At 41.3% G+C, this 23875-nt stretch overlaps 1 protein-coding gene across 7 annotated transcripts in view; it reads right to left on the bottom strand.

Annotated features, from left to right (window-relative positions):
- The window catches only part of CDH20 (cadherin 20), a 507006-nt gene that overhangs the window by 125030 nt on the left and 358101 nt on the right, over positions 1–23875 (bottom strand). Inside the window, exon 1 of one of the 7 annotated variants that reach the window (XM_056520983.1) lies at positions 1295–1520. The exons of the other annotated variants lie outside the window; for them this stretch is intronic. The gene's annotated coding sequence lies outside the window, so the exon portion shown is untranslated. Of the gene's footprint in view, positions 1–1294; positions 1521–23875 lie in introns of those variants that run through there. 7 annotated transcript variants of the gene reach the window in all.

Raw genomic sequence — 23875 nt, 5'->3', positions numbered from 1 at the left:
AGGGGAGTACCCCTTTAACAGAAAGTTTGTAGAGTAACTCTTGCCTACAGCTTTGGGAACCCCACTTTCTATATGGGAGCTGAATCCAACGCATTTAGTCACACGTGCACGTGATAGTGTGAATGTTTTTACTACAGTGTTTCCCAACCAGGGGGCCTCCAGCTGCTGCAAAACTACAACTTTCGGCTGTTCGGGCGTGCTGGGAGTTGTAGTTTTGCAACAGCTGGAGGCATACTGGTTGGAAAACCCTGCTTTACTATTTGCTAGATATACCAATATATACAAATAAACCTTCTACTTTATTGTAACCTCTAGATCTCTAGCTTTTGCAACACTACAACTCCCAGCATGTACAGACAGTCTGTGCAGGCAGGGAGTTGTAATCTTGCAAAAGCTAGAAAGCCACAGCTCAAGGACCATTGTCTTGAAGAGTTATCAAAATACACTGCTGGGAGTTATAGTTTTGCAACAGCTGGAGAGCCACAGCTTGGAGACCACCAACTTAGAGAGTCGTCACAATGCACAAGCCATGCTTGGCTGTCCAGACATACTGGGAGTTGTAGTTTTGCAACACCCAGAGACCTGCAGCTTGTGGAACGCTGACTTAGAGAGTTATCAAAATGCACAAGCCATGCTGCTCCAAAGAACACACCCAACTCCACTACTTGAATATTATAAATATAGCCTGATGCTAAGGTACAGATAACAGACACTTAAAATGTAGGATATATGTATTAGAATGACATTAAGACAAAATCAGATATTGTCTATACCAGTGTTTCCCAACTAGGGTGCCTCCAGCTGTTGCAAAACTACAACTCCCAGCATGCCCAGACAGCCGAAGGCTGTCCGGGCATGCTGGGAATTGTAGTTTTGCAACAGCTGGAGGCACCCTGGTTGGGAAACACTGGTCTATACATAGCTGGAACACTAGACATTATACACCATGCGTATTAGTCAAACAAGAACCTGGTTATTGATTCCCTACATTAAGGGCGGTGTTGAAGATAAACACAACACACTTCACATCATTCTCAAAGTCTATATAACTTGTAAGCTTTCCCGTTTTTATCTTTTACGTTAGGCACTACACTTAGACAACATACAGATATAGCAGGTGAGTTGTTGATATTACAATGACTACATGTACCTCATAAATGCAGTCTGAACAACAGCATAAGAAAAAGCACCAGACCTGCCCCTTTAGAGGTTTTCTTTAGCTATTGTATTAAAATCCCTATCCCTTTCATCATTGAATTGCTCTCACGCTAATAATGTGCAGATTACATCCTACCTCATTCCCATGGACCGGATTCTTTGCCGAAATAGAGATCCTCTTAGTCCACCCTGGATACCTCAGTTGTTGTGACAGAAACGACGTCCGACATCCCTCTTTTTTGACTTCTTAGTTTCCAATTTTCACGTGTGAGTCAGGCAACTTTCACAGAGAAGACAATTTTCAAAAGGAACACCAATCGGTGTGTCGGCTCCAGCCTGCTGTCCTCCCTCCTCCCTCCCCCTCCATGCTGATTCAATGAACAAGTCCTCATAGGTTTACGTAAGAAGTCATTCATAAGTAAAAGTCTGAGAAGACACTGGTTTACGCTCACGATACAAAAAGACAACTGCCACAAATTGCAAGGTGTAAAGGAAGTTCGACGCTGATCAAAAAAACCCCCCCGACGCATCTGTCATTTCAAACGCAAAAGTCGAGAACAAAGACGGTTTCTCCAAATTGTGTCTGTAATAGGTGGCTTGTTTCATTAGTCTGACAAAGAACGGCAGCGGAGCTGTGATATAAGAGATCCCCGTAACCTTCCTTTACATTCCTCTCTATAATTGGACGCTCCATGTTCCTAATTAGAAGCTGCATTCTTTAATGTTGCATCTCATTTCTGGAAATAAACAATGCATCTGGGCTGGCCTATTAAATCATTATTAATTAGGAATTACAGTTCTCCCGGCGAACACTGTCATTATTCCCGGCCGCTCGCTTCATTTTTCCTTTGCTTTAGGCTTCTGACAGACCACTAATTGTGAAGAGATTATAGTGTTGATACTTGGCTGCCATGTGAGCAGCATGTTTTATGAGTGAAACTTATTGGGTCTTTAATCCTGATGAGTCATGAGGACAGGGAGATACAATGCTGCGGCATCCGATTCTCCGGGGAGAGAAGTAGGGTTTTGTTTGCTGTGCAGTATTTAATATACCTCTGATTCATTCTATCTCTTAATTAGCCCATTCTGACTTCACCAGAGGAATGGATTTTAATGCTCAATTCAAGTACATGAAACCATTTGTTTTCAGGATTCATAGGTAACCATCTGGTCTACTAATAAAAAAGTGTTCGGACATCTATGATATATTTTAAAGTGTGTTTTTTTTCTAAACGTTGGGAATATAAACCACAGAATTGTCCTCTTGTGTGTACTCAGGGGTTGGGCAAATTAACTAGAACACCAACTACAGATCACATATAATAATAATAAGGGGGTAGGACCCCCTACAGCTGAAAAATGGAGATGGCTAGACTAATATAATTCACCAACAGCATTTATGTCAATTTTATTCCACTCTTCAGTTAATACAGATGCTAATTCCTTGACAGAAGCAGGTGGTGGGAATCTTCTTCTAGCCTTGTACTCAAGAATGCCCCGCATATGTTCCATAATATTCAAGCCTTGTGACTGGGCTGGCCAGGGTAGATGCTTAACTTTATTTTCATAGTCGAATCAACGGTCAATGCACTGAGCAGTAAGGATAGGGGTTTTATTGTGGAAAATTTCAACTAAATTTCATGTGGAGACACAGTCTGGACCATTGGATGGAGTTGGACACTTAGAATATTCAGATACTTCTGGGATGTTACTTTAACTTCAAAGATAACGATTGGACTCAAAGTGTGGCATGATACACCCAAACCTTACAGGAACCCACTTCCATGCTTAAAGGGGTACTTCGCCCCTAGACATCTTATCCCATATCCAAAGGATAGGGGATAAGATGCCAGATCGCGGGTCCCCGCGATCTCGGCTGCAGCACCCACCTCAATGGCTTCCGGCAACGCTGGAGGCTTCGGATCCCGACCACGCGAGCGAAAGAGCATACGCTTGCATTGAGGGGGGGAGCATGAAGTCACACGGGTCGGAGCCGTGATGTCACAACGCTCTGGCCCCATGATCGACAGTAATCAGACTCGGAGCGAACACGCTCCGGGGACTGATTTTAACAGAGTGCAGCGTGCAAGATTGTGGGGGTCCCCAGTGGCGGGACCTCCGCGATCAGGTATCTTACCCCCTATCCTTTGGATAGAGGATAAGATGTCTAAGTGCCGGAGTACCCTTTTAACAGTGCTTGAGTGTTTCAGTCAATATTTTAAGTTTCATCTGGTGATCTCCAGACAGAAAACCTAAAGTGGCAAAAACAGTGAAACTGGAGTCATCAACCCATATGACATGTTTCCATGCCTCCAGTGTCCATGCTTTGTGGTCTTTACTCCACTGAACATGCTGTTGGTAGTTTGTTGGTGTAACAAAGATTTGGCATTGCTATGGATATCATCTTATGTAGTGCTTGATGGTTTTTACAGATACATGCACCTCTCAACTTGTATTCAACTCTGCAGTAATTTGTCGAGCTGTATTTTGGTGTTTTTGGCTACAATTTCACAAAGTGCAATTGTTTTCCTCGTGAAATCTTTGGCTTTTTGCCAAAGCTACTTCTGTCTGCAGATCTTTTGCTTGTCTTTGTACAGCAAGATGTGATGAAGGAAACAGTAGACCTTGACAAACCCATCTACTCAGCAACTTGCGTTAGAAATGCTTTCACGAGGTGCGCGCCATCAATCATTACTATTTTTTCTTGGGGAGAAAGAGGCACCATGTGGCAAGGAACCAAGTCCAAACTTTGTACATAGGGCTTTTAAAAAAAAAAAAAAAAAGGAAATCTGTGAGCAGTTTTGAGTCATCCAGATGTCAAGGAGGGAATTGTGAAGGTACCCACTGTTCCCTTTGAACTCACCAAAACTTTACCTCCCAGCCAAGTGTCCAGGAGGCGGGCTCTTTGCTTTAGGTGTTCAGAGCTCTCTGTATTGAGAATTACTCTGGCTGGCACTTTAGTCTCCTAATTGGAGGTTACAGCTGAGAGAAGGAGATGGAATAGTTCTCAATATAGTGGGCTCTGGGCACCTAACAAGAAGAGCTGCCCACCATTGCACTTGTGGGATTGGCCAGGACATCAAACAACATATGACCAAACCAGCAGGTATCATGACACTCTGCTCCCCAACCCATGTATAATGCTGTCCCCAGTTTTAAGAACATCTGCACATCCCCAGCACATCTGCAGCAGAAATCCAAGGCTCAGCATCAGATTTCTGCTGCAGAAAAAGATGTTGGATTTGCCATCCGACATATAATGATACCCTCAATGTGGAAACTTGAAAAGACTAAAAAGACAGTGCTGTAGAATACTGTCCTCTGATTTTTTTCAGCAACAGGCCAAACAATGCAATGTCTTATTTTCTGTCTATAAATGCATTACTAATACACATTTCTATTTAATGCATGCCATGAATGTATGATTGGAGAGCCCAAAGTTTCACAACAATCTTATAGAATTATAATCCATGTTAAAAGAAAAATAATGTTGCCTACGGCCAAAGAACACAGAGGGATAGCAAAATGGGGGCATTGTCAGAAAGTATTTTGTCTTATTTCTGGAGTTGAGCTCTTTGGAGCTTCATGTCCCTCCAGCGGTGAGGAGGATACCTTTGTAAAAGGCAGTAGTCTATAAGTAATGACAGCAAACGGTGGGCAGCGATAGCCGGGTTACACAGAAAAGAAAAGTACTGTACATATATAAGCTATGGTGAACATGGACAGGCCAGCGCACTATACATGATTGTAGATGACAGCTTAACAATTCTGTGATGGGTTATAAAACATGACACGAGATAAGGAAACCAACATCAGATCCCTGTCTTTGTTATCGAAGGGAATAATATGATCTTTCTGGGTAAGTAGTCAGCTATACCCACTCAAGATACAGAATAGCTTTTTTTTCTGTTTGGTCAATTGGAGTAATAACTTGAGAGACATGTATTGCTGTCACTGCTATTACTGTATGTGTAATGGAATATTTTAGACCCACTCAATACGGTAGACTGGACAAATTGACAATGATCATAATAAGGTTTATTTATATAGTGGCAACATATTCTAAAACTGTCTATGATCAGGTGAAGCAATAAAGCATACTACTCCAATACCACTTACAATGAAATAGGAAAACTATTCTTCGTGCTTACAATCTAAAGCCTCATGCACACTGTAGGGATGTACAGTGACCCCCCGACTTACGATGGCCCCGACATATGATCATTTCAACATATGATGGCCTCTCAGAGCCCATCGTATGTTGAAGGCAGCATCGACATATGATGCTGCTGTGTGTCGGGGCCATCGTACAAACAGCTATCTGACAGCGCTGACAACTTCAGCAACTGACAGATAGTTGTTTAATGTGCCCCGTGTGCCCCGTTCTGCCTCCTGTTACTCACATGCTGTCCTGCTAACTCAAACAGGCTTCCACTGTGAGCTCCGTGTAAGCCCCGCCCCCCAGTGCAGCCATAGCCAATTGCCTGCAGCATCTTGCTGCAGGCATCCAATGAGCTGCTTGCTGCCCTCCCCTTCCTTTACTATAGAGCTGTAGTTGGCAGGATTGTAATGGAGGACATTCTGTCCCCCCTGAAGGTATTTAAAGAACTGTACAGTATTGTATGCAATGTCACACATCACATACAATACATATACGCACTATACACCCCATACATCAGCATGCCCAGACAGTCAATGGCTGTACATGCATGCTGGGAGTTGTAGTTGTGCAACAGCTGGAGGCACCCTGGTTTGTTAAACACTCCCCATACACTCCACATACAATGGTCATCCCAGAACCAATTGGCAGTTTCCCATAGACATATGTACTCGACATATGATGGTTTCAACATATGATGGTTCTCCTGGTACCAATTAATATCATCTGTTGAGGGACCACTGTATAGCCATAGGCATTTTATGTGCTGTATTTTCCTGCCCCTGTACAGCTAGTATTATGGAGAGCAATACTGGCATCTGATGGAACAAACCAATATGTATGTTCCTATCAAACTCCATATAAATCTGACCGAAACAAAGTCCCACCTACAAAGGTACATATAGACTGCAACGGGAGCCATCTTACACCTCTTTACAAGCTTGATTTGTACATGAGCTAAAAAGAGTGTGATCAAAAGTTCATTTTAAACTGTACAGTATTAGTGATGAGCGGCATTGCCCATATTCGAATTTGCGATATTTCGCAAATATATAGACGAATATTCATCCTACATTCGCGAATTTCGCGTATTCGTTCTATTCGCATATTCGCTGAAGAAAACAGTGAGGGGGTGGGCAACTTTACTATTGGTTGCTAGGGTTATTGTTGATAACCTCTGACAAGTGTATTTGCATCCCTCTAATTGGCCCACATGTGAAAAGAAGGAATATGCAAATATTCACATATGCGAATATGCAAATATTCACATATTCAATAAGCGCATATGTGGAAAAAAGTGAATATTCGTACAGTGGTCTCTCAACATACGATGGTAATCCGTTCCAAACCCATCGTTTGTTGAAACCATCGCATGTTGAGGGATCTGTGCAATGTAAAGTATAGGACAGTGGTCTACAACCTGCGGACCTCCAGATGTTGCAAAGCTACAACACCCAGCATGCCCGGACAGCCGTTGGCTGTCCGGGCATGCTGGGTGTTGTAGTTTTGCAACATCTGGAGGTCCGCAGGTTGTAGACCACTGTTAGAGGAAGTTGTACTCACCTGTCCCCGCCGCTTCGGACCGTCACCGCTCGTCACCGCTGCCCGGGATGTCGCCCTCCATCGATGTGGCCGCGTCCCTGACGCTCCGGCAAGGCCTCTGCTTCCCCGGCATCCGCGCTCTCCGTCGCCGCCATCACGTCACTACGCACGCCGCTCCTATTGGATGATGGGACGGCGTGCGCAGCGACGTGATTACATCGATCGAGAGCGCCGACGATGCAGAGGATCCTGAAGAGGACGTGCCAGAGCCCCGAGGACAGGTAAGTGATCGTCAGCACAGGGCACGGGGCACCGTAAACGGCTATCTGACGGCAGCTGAAGCAGTCAGCGCTGCCGTATAGCCGTTTATGCGATGGCCCCGACATACAAAAGCATCGTATGTTGATGCTGCCTTCAACATACGATGGCCTCTGAGAGCCCATCACATGTTACAATTATCGTATGTCGGGGCCATCGTAGGCAGAGGGGTCAATGTATAGCAATATTCGCGAATTAGAGGATTTGCAATATTCTCGATAAAAATTCTAAATGCGAATATTCGCGCCCAACACTATACAGTATATTGTTGAATATTGTTAGAATAGTTATTCTGTTCAGTATGACTGGGTTTTGATGACAATTTACCTGTCCTTTGTGGATTTGACAACCTTTGGGTAGTGTGATTCCTATATTCTCCCTAACCCTTTGTAATTCAGCCCCCTCAAGATCATCTTTTGTATAGGGTCCTTGAATGTAAAATATGCCCAGTGGTACACCTGCAGGGTGATGGGTATTTCATTGATTATTTGATTCCTGTACAGAGCTGCCATTTTCAGGTACAGGGTGAGAAATATTTCCAATATATTCCAGTCCAATATATTTTTTAATTGTGTTTAATAAAAATAATTTTTCCAGGTTTGATTTTAAGTGATTGTATCACAAACTTTACTTTATTCTTTCTTTTTCAGTGATTTTTAAAGGTGTTGTACACTAAAGGCTGCTTCAGGGTCTATGTCTGCCTCCTCTATCCATTGATTTCTATGGGATGTAACCTGTTCCATCAGTTAACTGATAATTCATATTCATTAACTGTATTTCTGACTTCACTAATAATCCATCTTAACCCCTTAAGGACCCGGGGTCTTTCAATTTTGCACCTAAAAATCCATATGATGGCTTATTTTTTGCGCCACCAATTCTACTTTGTAATTACATCAGTCATTTTACCCCAAAATGTTGTCAATTTTGGGGGCTTCCGTTTCTACACAGTACATTTTTTGATAAAAATGACACCTTCTCTTTATTCTGTAGGTCCATACGATTAAAATGATATCCTACTTATATAGGTTTGATTTTGTCGCACTTCTGGAAAAAAATCATAACTACATGCAGGAAAATGTATACTTTTAAAATTGTCATCTTCTGACCCCTATAACTTTTTTATTTTTCTGTGTATGGGGCGGTATGAGGACTCATTTTTTGTGCCGTGATATGAAGTTTTTAGTGGTACCATTTTTGTATTCATAGGACTTATTGATTTTTATTCATTTTTTCATGATATAAAAAGTGACCAAAAATGCACTATTTTGGACTTTGGAATTTTTTTGCGCGCACGCCATTGACCGTGCGGTTTAATTAACAATATATTTTTTATAATTCAGACATTTCCGCACGCGGCAATCCCACATATGTTTATTTTTATTTACACTGTTTTTTTTTTATGGGAAAAGGGGGTGATTCAAGCTTTTATTAGGGAAGGTGTTAAATGATCTTTATTCACTTTTTTTTCAATTTTTTTTTGCAATGTTATAGCTCCCATAGGGACCTATAACACTGCACACACTGATCTTTTACATTGATCACTGGTTTCTCATAAGAAACCACTGATCAACGATTCTGCCGCTTGACTGCTCATGCCTGGATCTCAGGCACTGAGCAGTCATTCGGCGATTGGACAGTGAGGAGGCAGGTATGGATCCTCTGGCTGTGATTTAAGCTGTTCGGGATGCTGCAATTTCGCCGCAGCGATCCCGAACAGCTCCCTGAGCTATGGTGCCATGGTTTTACTTTGACTTTAGACGCGGCGTTCACCTCTGAATGCCGCGTCTAAAGGGTTAATGGCGTGCGGCACCGCGATCAGTGCTGCACGCTGTTAGCCACGGGTCCCGGCCCGCTATGAGGCTTGGCCCGACCCGCTATGATGCGGGGCCACGCCGTGGCATCGCGTTATAGATCGGGAGCGGACTCATGACGTACCGGTACGTCATGGGTCCTTAAGAGGTTAAAGGGGTACTCCACTGGAAAACTTTTTTTTTTTAATTGAACTGGTGCCAGAAAGTTAAACAGCTTTGTAAATTACTTCTATTAAAAAATCTTAATCCTTCCAGTACGTATCAGCTACTGTTATGATCCACAGGAAGTTTGTTTTCTTTTTGAATTTCCTTTCTGCCTGACACACAGTGCTCTCTGCTGACACCTCTGTCCATTTTAGGAACTGTCCAGAGTAGGAACAAATTCCCATAGAAAACCCATCCTGCTTTGGATACTTCCTAAAATGGACAGAGGTGTCAGCAGAGAGCACTGTGGTCAGACAGAAAGGAAATTCAAAAAGAAAATAACTTCCTGTGGATCATAACAGCAGCTGATAAGTACTGGAAGGATAAAATATTTTTTTATAGAAGTCATTTACAAATCTGCTTAACTTTCTGCTACCAGTTGATTAAAGAAGAATGTTTTACAGTACAGTACCCCTTTAATATTTGCATTTCTCAAGGGGAATTTAACTGGTCAATTTAAGCTGATCTAATTTAAGTGATCAATGTAAGGGGCAGTGGGAGGGGTCTTATAAGTAAAGAAAAATGCACTTTTTTTTTTTTTTTAAATCTCTGCTTGTACTTGATTTATAAAAGAAAAACATAAAATATAGTTGCTCTTTAAAGGTGGTTAAGACCAGTAAATCTAAAAGAGGTTTTGCAAAAACTCTAGTAGTCAAATACATTTGTAAACTCTAGTGACCATATTCCAATGCTGTTTTTTATTTTATATTAACTCTGTGGATTTACCTTTTTGTCTGCAAATATACACTTTTTTTCCCTGAATATTTAGTTAGGTATGAACTTTATTTAAAAAAGGGGCATACTAGGCTCAGAAATACTAGCCTCAGGGGGTGTACATATGAGGCTGACGGGCATGAATCATGTTTAGTTTACACCCATCTGACTATTCAGGGAAGTGTTCAGATATATAACTAAATATAACATCCGTATATCTCAAAAAAGGAGGGAAGGGGGGTAAAACAAAGTAAAGACAGCGTTGGAATCAAGCTGCGGCTACAAAATAATTTGATTAGATGATCAACATAGATAAAGGACCAAACACAGTTATGACATATATATAGATATATATATATATATATATATATACATATATATATATATATATATATATATATATATATATATACACCGTATTTATCGGCGTATAACACGCAATTTGAAAACTTAAATTTAAGGCAAAAAGCCTGCCTGCATGTTATACGCCGATAAATCTTCTGGTCACTGATTTAAAGTCACTTTAAATCAGTGACCAGCGGCGTCTCCTCCCCGAACTGTCACTTGTTTTCTCTCGCACTGTCCACAGGTACTGGTGTGGTGGATAGTGCAGGAGACGCTTATTAAAATGAGCCCTACCTTGTCTGGATCTGCGCTACCTTTTAATCAGCGTCTCCGCACTATCCCCCAGTACCCGTGGATAGTGCGGGAGAAAACAAGTGACAGTTTTACTTTTCATTTTTCTTACCTCCCCCTCCCTCATCATTCCCCCTTTTCCCTGCTTTTTATAGTTTTGTTTATTTTCCTCACCTGGCTGCGCTTTGGCAGGTCAGGCGGGGGGGGGGGGGGGGGGTCTTGCGGACTGCGGTCAGTGAAGCAGATGAGTGACGGCTGCCGGCTTCTCTGCGTGGCATCAGATGAGTGACGGATGCCGGCTTCTCTGCGTGGCATCAGTGATGTTACTTTTCATTTTCTGTAGTTGCCGCTAAAAAGTGACATCCATGATGCCACGCAGAGGAGCCGGGAGAGGACGTCACTCATCTGCTTCACTGACCGCAGCCCGCAAGACCCGCCACCTGCCGAAGCGCAGCCAGGTAAGGAAAATTTAAAAAAATATGAAAAGCAGGGAAAAGGGGGAATGATGAGGGAGGGGAAGAATAGCATACAGTGGTCTTCAACCTGTGGACCTCCAGATGTTACAAAACTACAACTCTCAGCATGCCTGGACAGCCGTTGGCTGTCCAGGTATGCTGGGAGTTGTAGTTTTGCAACATCTGGAGGTCCGCAGGTTGAAGACCACTTGAGTCAGGGGGAAATGATGAAGGGGGGGGTGATGGGGGGCATGATGAGACAGGTTGGGGGGATGATGAGACAGGGTGGGGGATGATGATGGGAGACATGATGAGACAGGGTGGGGGGATGATGAAACAGAGGGAAATGATAAGGGGGAATGATGGGGGGCATGATGAGACAGGGTGGGGGATGATGAGACAGGGGGAAATAATGAGGGGGGATGATGGGGGGACATGATGAGACAGGGTGGGGGATGATGAGACGGGAAATGATGAGGGGGGAATGATGGGGGGACATGATGAGACAGAGTGGGGGGGATGATGAGGGGGGAATGATGGGGGACATAATGAGACAGGGTGGGGGACATGATGAGACAGGGGGAAATGATGGTGGGGGAGGCACTAAATGCTTAATGTCTGTATGGCTAGTGGTGGTCTATGACAGGGGGAAATGATGAGACATGGGGGGATGAGGAGACATGGGGGTGGCGATGAGAGGGGTAAATGTGGCACAGGGACTGATAAAAGGGAAGGAATGATGTGGCACTGGAGGGGAATTTACTTACATTTCTCTGTTAAAATGGGGGTGCGTGTTACACGCCAGTCGTGTTATACGCCGATAAATACGATATATCAGAGTTCTAGCTTGCAACATGTTGCTACGTATGTGTCCATTTCTTGACCAAGGATACATTTTAATACCATGAAAGAAAACTATGAGTTGTTTTTGAATGACCGCAGGTAGATATCTTTAAACTGTGAGAAAATAATATAGAAAGTATATTGGAGCATTGTACTTGTTATAAAATAACATTTAGTTATAAAGAAGAACATAATTCTTTAAAAGAGTAGATGGTTATATTTTGCTATATCTAGATCATGAGTCAGTGAACATAGCTTGTTAGTTGAAGGATGATGCTTGACCCACTTTAGACATCCCATAATAAACTTGATAAGAACACATTTCTAAGCAATGCATTATCTATCTTGAGCAGTTCCCCATATGTCAAGTGGGCTAGCGAATGATGCAACCCTTTTCTTGTCCTTCAACATAATGCTCAAGGGTGTGTATACCTAGGAGTATGGGTGTTTCAATTATACTCTTTTCAAGGCTTAGTAATTATAACCCCATAAAAATTTAATCTTTGGCAAGAATACAAGATAGTAGTGTAGCTCAAAGCGTGCCCGTCAGATCCAACAAAAAAACTTTTTTTTTTAAATATATCACTCAGTACCTAATCCTGACCATGTACATCAAATTTTTATGTCTAGCACCTTTATTAATTTTTTTATTAACTTTAATTTAGCTCACTAGTCTGAATTCCTCTCAAAGGGAGGGGCGTGGCCTCACTGTGCAGGTCTCCGCCCCCTCCCTCAGTAAGCTGTCTGCTCACATCTCCCCTAGCATTAGCAAAACTGCAACTCCCAGCTTGTCCTCACTGACAGTAGCGGGAAACAAGTTGACAGTGGGAGGATTCTTCCTCCAGCTGTGAGCCCTGCACTCACAGCTGTCAATCAAGGAAGTGTGTCCATGACATAGGTGATGATGCCTGGACACAGCAGGACTAGTATGTGTCCAAGCAGGCAGGGGGGGCAGTTCTTTGACTGGCTTTTTTCAGTATGAAATACTGAAAAATTGCTAATGAAAGCAATTGCAAAACCTATTGGTTGTGCATGCTCTACAACATATCAAAAGTTTTTGTATATGACAGTCCCCATTTAAAGGAGCACCAACTCTGGAGTTGACATGGACATCCCAAAATCTGGTCTAAAAGGAAGAGGGGGAAATTCTATACTATAGCATCAACTACCTTTGCAGCACAGAGGAAAGCTAGCAGCATAAACAGTAGTGTCAGATGGCACAGCTTACACACAGCCTCTTTATCTACTGTAGACAATATGTATAAAAGTGGTAGTATATATTGAAAAGCTTTGTGCAGGCCTGAGGATAACAGACCTTTCAATGAGTCACCATAAAATAAAAACTGTGGCCAAATACCAAACTAAAATGAACTGCAGACTCATCGCCAGTGCCATTAAACACTCAGAGATCACCTGGTCTAGCAAATGAAGTGAGCAGCTATGCATGCAGTACTTTATGCGTTGGATGCAAGAGCTGCCAGTCTGCTGCTGTTCTTTGTAGTAGATGCACTATTTTAACTTCTTAAGAGACTAGGGTTCTGCTAAGGTACAATTTCACTGACACCGCCTGGGTATGAACTTACCAATTCCTGTGCGAGGAACACTTGCAGAATGGCGGGGCTGATTTGATAAGAGGGTTTTTGTTCAGGCTTCCCTAGATCACCTCACAACTCTTGCTGTCTCTTCTCCACACTACAGCTAGCTCTGCACACAGCTCTTGGACTAGGCCAAGATTAAACTGAGACTAGAACTGAATAGCTCCTGCCCCCCTACACTCTGTACAGTCACATGGGTACTTTGCATCATACCTCCTTACAGATGTCCTGAACATTTATTAAAGATACAGTGCAAAGCAATATAAATTAACAGAACAAATATTACAATGATTATCACAGCATCACCTGAGCAGCAGGGACCATCGCAGAAACCCGAGGCAATGTTTACCCGATAGGACGCACACCGGTACTGGGACACCACATTTGCAAAATATCTAGAAGTCAGCCTATCGGTATTTACTGTATAGAAAATAAATGCAATACTGTGGAATTACCAATGACATACAGTACTGTTGACATTTCACCCTTGATACACCCAATTAAAGCCATTCTGTATGTCAATACGTTAGTAGCCATGCCAGTCTTTAGTTGTTTCCTCCAATCTCTTATTTCTGATTAACAGTTGAATAGGCATGTGGATCTATAAATTTCCTTGTGGCATATTTTTCTACTGAAAATTTTGCGGCAACAGACTAAGGATGTGGACTTGCTACAAAATTGCTACAGATTTTAGCCATTATGGTGGATTTGCTGCAGACTTATTTGGGATTTCAACATTTGTGAATCTTGTGTAGCATTCTCCAGACCCAGAGGGGAAAATATGTCATGTGAGACATTTCCCTTTACACCCAGGGCCTTGTTACAGTAAAATATAGTACATAAGCTACATCATTTCACAAGCCTCCATGTATGACTATTTTATACTGAATAGTCCCTGCACACATTATAATAATGAGAAATTCTTTGTATAATGCAGTAGCACCATCCAGTGTAATTGCATCATTGTGTAATCAGTGCGATATGCCATTGTGCACCTGCCTGTACTGAGTTCTCTTATTTATTTATTTTTGTATTGTTCTAAAGCAAAAAGAAAAAAAAACTCAATTTTCATTTGAACTACTAGACTACTGCGTTAAACCATTAATGGATAAACATCTAGAAAATATACTTGAACATTAAAATATATATGAAGCAATAACTTGTCCTTTACATGCCTGTGGTCACATAAAATGAACTGGCACAAAAGTTAGTTGTCAGTCAAGAGCAGCTATTTATTTCTTGTTTTTACTTTTACACAGTTCAGTACCCTTTCAATAATTCTCCTGATACAGAGGCACTGTCATTTCCAGACTTTTCATAGAAATAGTTTCACATTACTGAGAATGTCTTACAGAAGTGAATCATTTCTTATATGAGAAAAGCCCAAAAAAACCACCAGACCAAAGATGTTGTGATGAATTATGTGACCAGGTAGTCAAAACAACTCATCCACATCACTTGTCAAATTCCATTTTACGTCTTTCAGTCTCTATATCTCTTTTTGTTCTCCACTAGAATTGTAATGGTCTGGCACCCTAGCCAATATGTCAATACATGCTTCAGTTCACACATAGAAAAGAAGATCTACTTTTGTTTGGGCCCTGGATAGCCGGGTGGTTTTATGCATCAGCAAGCAGTGGCTTCCCTCACAGTAGGGGCTGTGCAGTAATTGCCAGAACACATTATACCAGAGCAATCTGTTCTTTCTCCCTTTTCAAAGCAGAAAACATGCATGGAACTTAAAGACAACACCAGTTGTTGACAACTTACAAAGTAGCGTAGAAATAGATTTGATACACTACAAAAAGGATCGTGTCGGGAACAACAGTTTTCAGACATGTAATTTCCATGGGTACTAATATATTTCCTTGTTCTGGATATGGTTAGTTTCATGGTCTAACTACAATGTAAATGTAGAGATGTTGCAATAAGTAGTAATATATGTCTCTCATTGTATAGGCAATTATTAGTGCTCTGTCTGAGTGTTGCTTTGGAAGAGAGGCAGCTGAAAGAGAGTTGTAAAGCAGGAGTTTGTGATCGCTGTGAGTGTTACTTTCCTTACACTGTGGTACTAAAAGGGCCACAGATAATCGAATTGCAATATTTACTGTCTGTTTTTGTCTGTTTATCTTCAAAATCCACAAAACTAGTATGGCCTCCGTGTTGGAAAATACAGCCCGGTTTACATCTTGCGCGATGTATGCAATACTTGAACAGCAGTTTGAGGGTGCATATTGTTGTGCGAGATGTGTGCGAGAGTTGTTCATTTAGAATCCCTGATCCTGGATCTAGAGAAGCAACTGGCAACAGTGAGACGCATTGAGAGGAGTCTCCTGCTCACTGAGCAAGTACTCTCTGGGGTAGAGGTGGGGGAGGATAGTGAGACTGAGGTGCAGGACAGTCAGGCATCTAGCTGGGTTACAGTTAGAAAATGGGGTAGAGGGAAAAGTGTCAGGGAGGCTAGTCCTGAACTGGCCAACCCCAACAAGTTTGCCCGGCTCTGCTAGCTTGGATGTTTTGCCTATGTACCATCTTCAAAAGCAGTGAAAAACTGCAGAATGCTTGGAATAAACAAAAAGAAAACTGAACCAACTACTCGTGAGTGTCCAAAATTATTTTTCAAAGAATAGAATATAGCCCACGTTTTTCTATATGAAGATTGCCCGGTTGGCAGATGAGGGGGTTGCCATTCCAGAGCTAGCAGTACTGCAGAAAGATACTGCCTCTGACTGCCAGGGGGGTGTCTGCTCCAGTAAGGAGGGAAGGAGGAGTGCAGGGCAGGCCAGACAGGTACTTGTAGTGGGGGACTCTATTATTAGGGGGACAGACAGGGCGATCTGTCACAAAGACCGGGATTGCCGAACAGTGTGTTGTCTACCTGGTGTTTGAGTTCGGCACATCGCAGATCGGGTTGACAGGTTGCTGGGTGGGGCTGGAGAAGACCCAGCGGTCCTGATACATATCGGCACCAATGACAAAGTAAGAGGTAGGTGGAGTGTCTTTAAAAATGATTTCAGGGACTCAGACCTCAAGCTTAAGGCAAGGACCTCCAAGGTAATATTTTCTGAAATATTACCTGTACCATGAGCCACACCAGAGAGGCAGTTGGAGATCAGGGAGGTAAACAAGTGGCTCAGAAGCTGGTGACGAAGGTGGGGTTTGGATTCATGGAGAACTTGGCCAACTTCTCTGTTAGATACCGACTTTATCGTAGGGACGGGCTGCACCTCAATGGGGAGGGTGCAGCTGTGCCTGGGGAGAAGATGGTTGGAAGGGTGGAGAAGTGTTTAAACTAGGGGGGGGGAGGGAACCTACAACGTATAGGGGGAAGATAGTGTAAAAAGAAAGGGGGGCTTATTAATGTACCTGGGGTGGAGCGGAGGGAGGGGTTAGAATAGTTAATTAGGGATAGGGTTCATAGGAAGAAAAACATATACTATTGAATTGCATGTTGACTAATGCCAGAAGTCTGACCAATAAAACTGACAAACTGGAGAATTATGACATAGTGGGTATAACAGAGACATGGTTAGATGATAGCTGTGACTGGGTGGTCAACATACAGGGTTATAGTCTATACAGGAAGGATCAGACATACATACAACGGAAAGGGGGAGGAGTCTGTCTTTATGCAAAGTCAAGTCTGAAGGCCACACTGCGGGAAGATATACGGGAGGGAAATGATAATGTGGAGTCATTATGGGTAGAAATATATAAGTCACCAAACATAATGGAAGAGCCAGAAGATCAATTAATGAGGCAAGTAAACAAGGCAGAAAATCAAAATGATGTGCTAATAATGGAGGACTTTAACTATCCTGATATAAACTGGGAGACTAAGACCTGTGAATCTCATAAAGGAAACAGGTTTCTGACTATAGCTAAAGACAATTATCTGTCCCAAATGGTGCAGGGCCCGACCAGAGGGGGCGCCCTACTAGACTTAATAGTAACCAACAGACCTGACAGAGTAACTAATGTGCAGGTAGAAGGATACCTAGGAAATTGTGCACATAATATAATACATTATAACTTGTCTCGCAATAAGGGAACCTCACAAGGGGGTCCTTTAGGAAGGCAAAGTTTGATCAACTCAGAGAAGCCCTTAACAATATAAAATGGGATAATGTCCTCAAAAACAAGAATACTAACACTTTTAATAATATATTAAATTCTCACTGTAAGAGGTATATATACCTTATGGGAATAAAAGGGTCAGGAATAAAAGAAAACCAATTTGGATGAAAAAAAATGTTAAGGGGGCAATAGATGACAAAAATAAAGCTTTTAAACTACTTAAACAGGACGGCAGTGAAGAAGCATTAAAAAGATATAGAGAAAAATGTAAGAACTGATAAAAGCCGCAAAAATAGAGACAGAAAGACCCATTGCCAAAGAGAATAAAACTAACCCCAAAATGTTATTTAACTATATAAATAGCAAAAAGGTCAAAAATGAAAGTGTAGGCCCTTTAAAAAAATTATGAGGAAGAAATTATAGACAGGGATCAGGAAAAAGCTAATATATTAAACAATTTCTTCTCCACTGTATTCACCAAGGAAAATGACAGGTGAAATACAGTGAGATAAGGTAAACTCCCAAGTACAGGTCACCTGTCTAACACAGGGAGAAGTAGAGTGCCGCCTACCAAAAATCTAAATAGACAAATCACCAGATCCAGATGGCATTCACCCCGTGTTCTAAAGGAATTAAGTAATGTAATAGACAGACCTCTATTTTTAATATAAGGACTCTATAGTGACAGGGAAGGTTCCCCAGGACTGGCATATGGCAAATGTGGTGCCAATATCAAAAGGTGACCCCCGGGAGTTATAGACCTGTTAGTTTAACCTCCGTTGTATGTAAATTGTTTGAGGGTTTTCTAAGAGATGCTATTTTGGAGTATCTTGATTAAAATAAATGTATGACTCCATATCAGCATGGATTTATCAGAGGGATCGGTCCTGTCAAACCAACCTGATCAGCTTTTATCACGCTCCAGACTGGACCAGGCGGAATCGCTGGATGTCGCATATCTGGATTTTTCCAAAGCATTTGATACGGTGCCTCATAAAAGATTGGTGCATAAAATGAGAAGGATTGGCCAGGGGGAGAATGTGTGCAAGTGGGTAAGTAACTGGCTCAGTGATAGGAAACAGAGGGTGGTTATTAATGGTACTTATTCTGATTGGGTGATTGTTACTAGTAGGGTACCACAGGGGTCAATCTTGGTTCCTATTCTATTTAATATATTCATTAATGACCTTGTAGAGGGGTTGAATAGTAAAGTAGCAATCTTTGCAGACGATACTAAACTCTGTAAAGTGGTCAACACAATAGAGGACAGTGCACTGTTACAAATGGCTCTGGATAGGTTAGAGGTTTGGGCTGGGAAGTGGCAGATGAATTTCAACACTGATAAATGTAAGGTAATGCACATGGGGAGGAAAAATTTAGGCTGGAATTATGTATTTAATGGGAGAACACTTGGGACGACTGACATTAAAAAGGACTTGCAAAGTTTGAAAGCTCCACGAGCTGCTTTAACGTCAAAGTTTGGAGCAAGACCTTTTTTGCCCGGCTCGACTCGCTTATCTCTTATCTTCAACTTCTGTCTCTTCGGCTGTTGTAAAACCACAAGTACCAACATGCCATGACAGCTACAAGCTGGAAGTTGTGGTTTTACAATCTTGGTTGTGTAGAGCCATACTTTGGAGGTCACAAATATATAGTAAATGACTAGACAAAGCTGATAAACTGATAAAAGAAACGGGGTAGAGCATATGCCCATGCCATCCATTTTTCGTTCAAAATAATTTTTCTGTTCTATTTTAACATTTACATTATTATTTTGACTTTCAGGTATCTTGTCAGGCTGCATAAGCACCAGCACTGCAAGCATTCATACATATTTGAAAAATTTCTCTGATTCTTTAATCTTTTTCAAGAAAAGTCAAATACAGCGAGCTGGTGCCCATAGGGAATTTGGTTTCTGCTTCAAACATCACATACCAGTTACTTCTGCTTTTATCAACCCCCTTAAGCAAAGTATGTAGCATTTGTTTAATTTAACCCTACACTAGTCAATGTATGCACCCTGCGCTCATCAGACGTCTGCTTCAGATAATGGTATTTTTTTGAAAATTGAATAAAGTAAGATTTCTGGTCGGTGTTCTCATTTTCTACTTAGATTAGAAAAGTAAATTCATGTTATTAAACAGGGAAATTAACTGCTAAATACATTTTATGGTGATGACAAGCAAATCCAAACAATTGTTTTATTTGCTGCTTTTCATTGTTCAAAGGGTTTTCACATTATTTTATTTAAAACTTGTTTGCTTACCAGTTGATTTATTTGATGTATGGTGAGACAGTAACAGAAATGATGATTGGTAATCACTATATTCCTCAAGCTATGTGGACACCAGGTTCTATGAAGCACCTATCTCATCAAGGAGAAGCTAGGTGAGATATGGGCAGTCCAGAAGATAGGTACATTTCTGGAAAAACTTAGCTTGTTAGGGTTGGTAATGAAGCTTTCCATCCCGCTTCCTGGGTCACACAAAATTTTCGGTTGATACCTGATCAGTACAAGTGGGTGTTAAAACTAGTTGAAAGTTTGTCTGCACAGAAAGGCTGTGTGAGAACTTGATCTAATGTTAGGAGTCTACTGAGAGTATGAACATTCTCATGGACCATTAACTAGCCACATAGAGGCATTTCACAGTCTCACGTATATGGCTACCTTATCCCCTAGTGACCGCCCATGCAAATTTTTATTTGGCTAGGCTGCTGCCTTTTTACAGCAGAAGCTGTTCGGAACAGGTCTCCCATTCTAGGATCACGCAAGCTTGGTTGTATACAATTTGTAGTGGAGTGTATAGTCCTCCTCTTATAAGTGTAAACTGTATGTACACCTATGTGTCCTCACCAGAATGGGTCCTCAAAAAAGGATTAAAAAAAATGAAAATAAATAAAAATTTTATTAAAGAAAAATTAAATTAAAAAATCTCATTAATCTTTTCAATTTTGAAGCCCTTTGGCCTTCCGACCCAGCTGCCACATCCAGACGCTCTGCGGCAGTGATTCTAATAGCAATTCCGGTAATCTGCATGTCATACTAAATTACAGTATTATTTCACTAACATACCACACTTCCTATACGTGTTACCACAAAGTGTTCTACACCCCTATTGATGCTCTCGGTAGACCAGAAATAGCCAGTTTTAATAGCGATTCACCGCATATAAATTCGCACAGAACTGAATTTTTTTGGAAAATTCAGCAAATTGGCCGAATTGTATTTTCCAAAAAAACGCTCATCTCTAGTTACCATAGAGAAACAGTGCAATGGCTGATGGCTTCATAGATGCACATGTGCTTTGTAAAATAAACAAATAGTTTTGTTTTGTCATATGAGGGGAAGGAGGGTTTCTCGTGAAAGCACATATAGGACTGATTGGGTGGATGGGTCTTAAAGCAGGCCCAGAATTATGTATTTGCAGGAGGGGAGTGTCTGAACAGAGCTGCATTTACTAAACAACTTTCAGGTGATGACTGCAATTCATATGCCTCAAACTGGGACTTTTATTGCATGGGGTTAACACTAAGTTGTAGGAGTATTTTTCACTGTACATTGACTCTTGCTTTATTCTTATACAACGTGATCCCTATATTCTAGCCCTATAAACTTGTATTTTTTTGAGCCCTGCACAGTATGTAATGTCCACACTTTCACTTGGGGGTGTGGTTGTTACACTTAGTGTTTTAAAATATTTTTATGTCTGTGTTTGTGCCATTAAGTGCATCTATGTCCACTTATATGTGAACCAAGTAAAGATTTTTTTGCATTGTGCTAGAAACTTGTTTATATGTAGTGTCCACTCTTTTCTTGGTAGTGGGTGGTCATATTGGAGCTGCAATGCCAGACACAACCCATGCAGTTGAAAAAAAGCAGCCATGTTATTCTGTTAAAAGCAACCCTTTTAAAGAGGTACATCCTATCCCCTATCCAAAGGGTAGGGGATAAGATGTCTGTTCGCAGGAGGTCCGGCCCCTGGGACCCCTCACGAATGCTGCACCTACTGATCATGGAAGCTTGGGGCTTCCATGTTCGTGACGTCACGCCACGCCACCTCCATTAATGTCTACGGGAGAGTAAACAGCCATAATGGCCCCTCCTATTTCAACTTACGTTAAAAATAACAGAGGTACTGTAATTTATTTTTACTTTATATATAACTTTATATATAACTTAAGCTACTCAAAACTTTACAGTTTTATTTAGTTTCTTTGTGTTACATATTTTAACTACAATAGACAGTGCAAGTGTAATGGTTTTATACATTTCCTTATCTCTCTCTGCTTGGAAAACCTAAGGCTAAAAAACAGCGTGTTATATATGCCTAAATAAAACAATGTAGTGGACTAACAAAAGTATGCATGCTTTCTTGACAGACCGGAGAAATAACCAGAAAAAAAACAAGGTGCATTATTCTTATGGATGAAAAGATCCCTCGGAGCCTATCTATTTCTAGCTTAGAAACTTAAACAACTCTAAACATTCTTGGCTCCATAAAGCAGGAATGAGACAGAAAGTTACATTACAGTGCTCTACAGTATTACGATTCATCTTTAAACTGAAGTGTTAAATGTTTAGTACAGTCATCCAGAAGCTCAAGACAAGATTAATTCTCCTGTTCTCCTCACAGCAAACATATGTAAAATATCATTCATAAATAAATGTAGGATCCGCTGAATTTCAAGTTGGATTTCAGATCTGATAAAGTTCTTTGACCTGCCAGTCCTCTGTGATGTCGGCTGACAGCCATTAAATTGAGTAGGTTTTATGGGGCCTCGCAATTAGAAGACATTAGGGATTAATCATAGTGTCAGCATTCTAATTCATTATAACTGTTAAGATGGAGACACCCTCTCGTGAGATGAATACGATAAAGTCAATTGATCTAAAAATGAAAGGCAGACAACAACATATGGTCTTTAAAGACACTATCAACAAAGAGACAGCCAATTACCAATAGTCTGACATGTTACCTATTTCTGGTGAACATTTCTATGGACATTAAATAATAAAATAAAAGGGGTAGTCCAGAATTTTTAGACACTTTTCTCTTATCCATGGATAGGAGATAAGTGTCTGATCATTGGGATCCACCCTCTTGAATGGGGCCCTGGCTACTTACATGTCCTTGCCCCCACCTTCCTGGATGAATGCAAATGATGACCTTCTCAGCCAATCACTGGCTGAGGTGAGACATGACTGTGGCAGCTGATTGGATGAGCAAGCCGTCCTTTGCATTTGTACAGGAAGGTGGGAGCCACTGTGCCTTGAGAATGCCTAAGTAACTAAGGCCCTGTACAGGAGAATGCAGGGAGTCCCAGTGGTTGAACCCCTGTGATAAGATACTTATCCTCTATACATGGCATAGGGAATAAGTGTCTAAAAAGTTCTGTTGCCCTGACAATCCCTTTAAGTGTTTGTTAAAACATATCACAAAACACTTGGTTACAAAATTAATATACTACCCTGACCTAGGGTTCTATTACATGGGGCACTTACCGGCTAAATAGACTGTGTAATAGGGTGAGCAGTCAGTCTATGAACAAACAAACACTAATTTTTTGGCTGATCGGGTTATTTTGAATATCAAAAAATCATTGGCCATTGGCCGCTCATCTTTACTGAGTTCAACAATGGGCCACACAGATGATCATGTTTTACTCCCCACCCACTGCTTGCGACATGAATAAGCTCTGTAAACAAGCACCATTCTACAAAATCAACACTAATTTACTTTTCCTGGTTGAGCCATATAATAGTGACCTTACTAATATATTGTCATCTAAAGGACATCCCATTAAAATTTATTGTCACCAACCGGAAATTAGTTTAGAACACTAACACATGAACTTAATATAAGAATGAACACAGGTTAAGCAAAAGGTGTCCAGCTCCTAAAACATATTAAAAACACTCAAAGAAAAACACTCAGTATGAGTATAAAAACCCCATAAGCCGACGCGTTTCAGACCATAAGGTCCTTAGTCATGGCAATGAAGGAAAGTATGTACCGACCTTATATATCTTATGTTCAGAAACACATGTTTGCCGGGAACCTCCCATACACAATCTGGAAGGTGGAGTCTGTCCTCACTTCCTGGGAAGGACCAAAACGGCCAGGTAAGGTAACCCATTATTGTCAAGAAACATAATATGTCTATTCATCACAAACTAGTGGACAAAAATTGGAATAAGCAACTTATGACAAAAGAATAGAATATTCCAATAATATAATACCAGAGTCTGACTTCCAGTTATTGTTATTGATAATAATTCAGTAAAAATGTGACAGGTCATTACGGAAGTTCAAACCTTGTTGATAACGTGAAGCCGATCTCAATATCCAGAAGGCCTCC

This window comes from Hyla sarda, chromosome 5 (genome assembly GCF_029499605.1).
Source record: "Hyla sarda isolate aHylSar1 chromosome 5, aHylSar1.hap1, whole genome shotgun sequence".
NCBI classification, from domain to species: domain Eukaryota; kingdom Metazoa; phylum Chordata; class Amphibia; order Anura; family Hylidae; genus Hyla; species Hyla sarda.
This window is presented reverse-complemented; position numbering and strand designations above follow the sequence as displayed.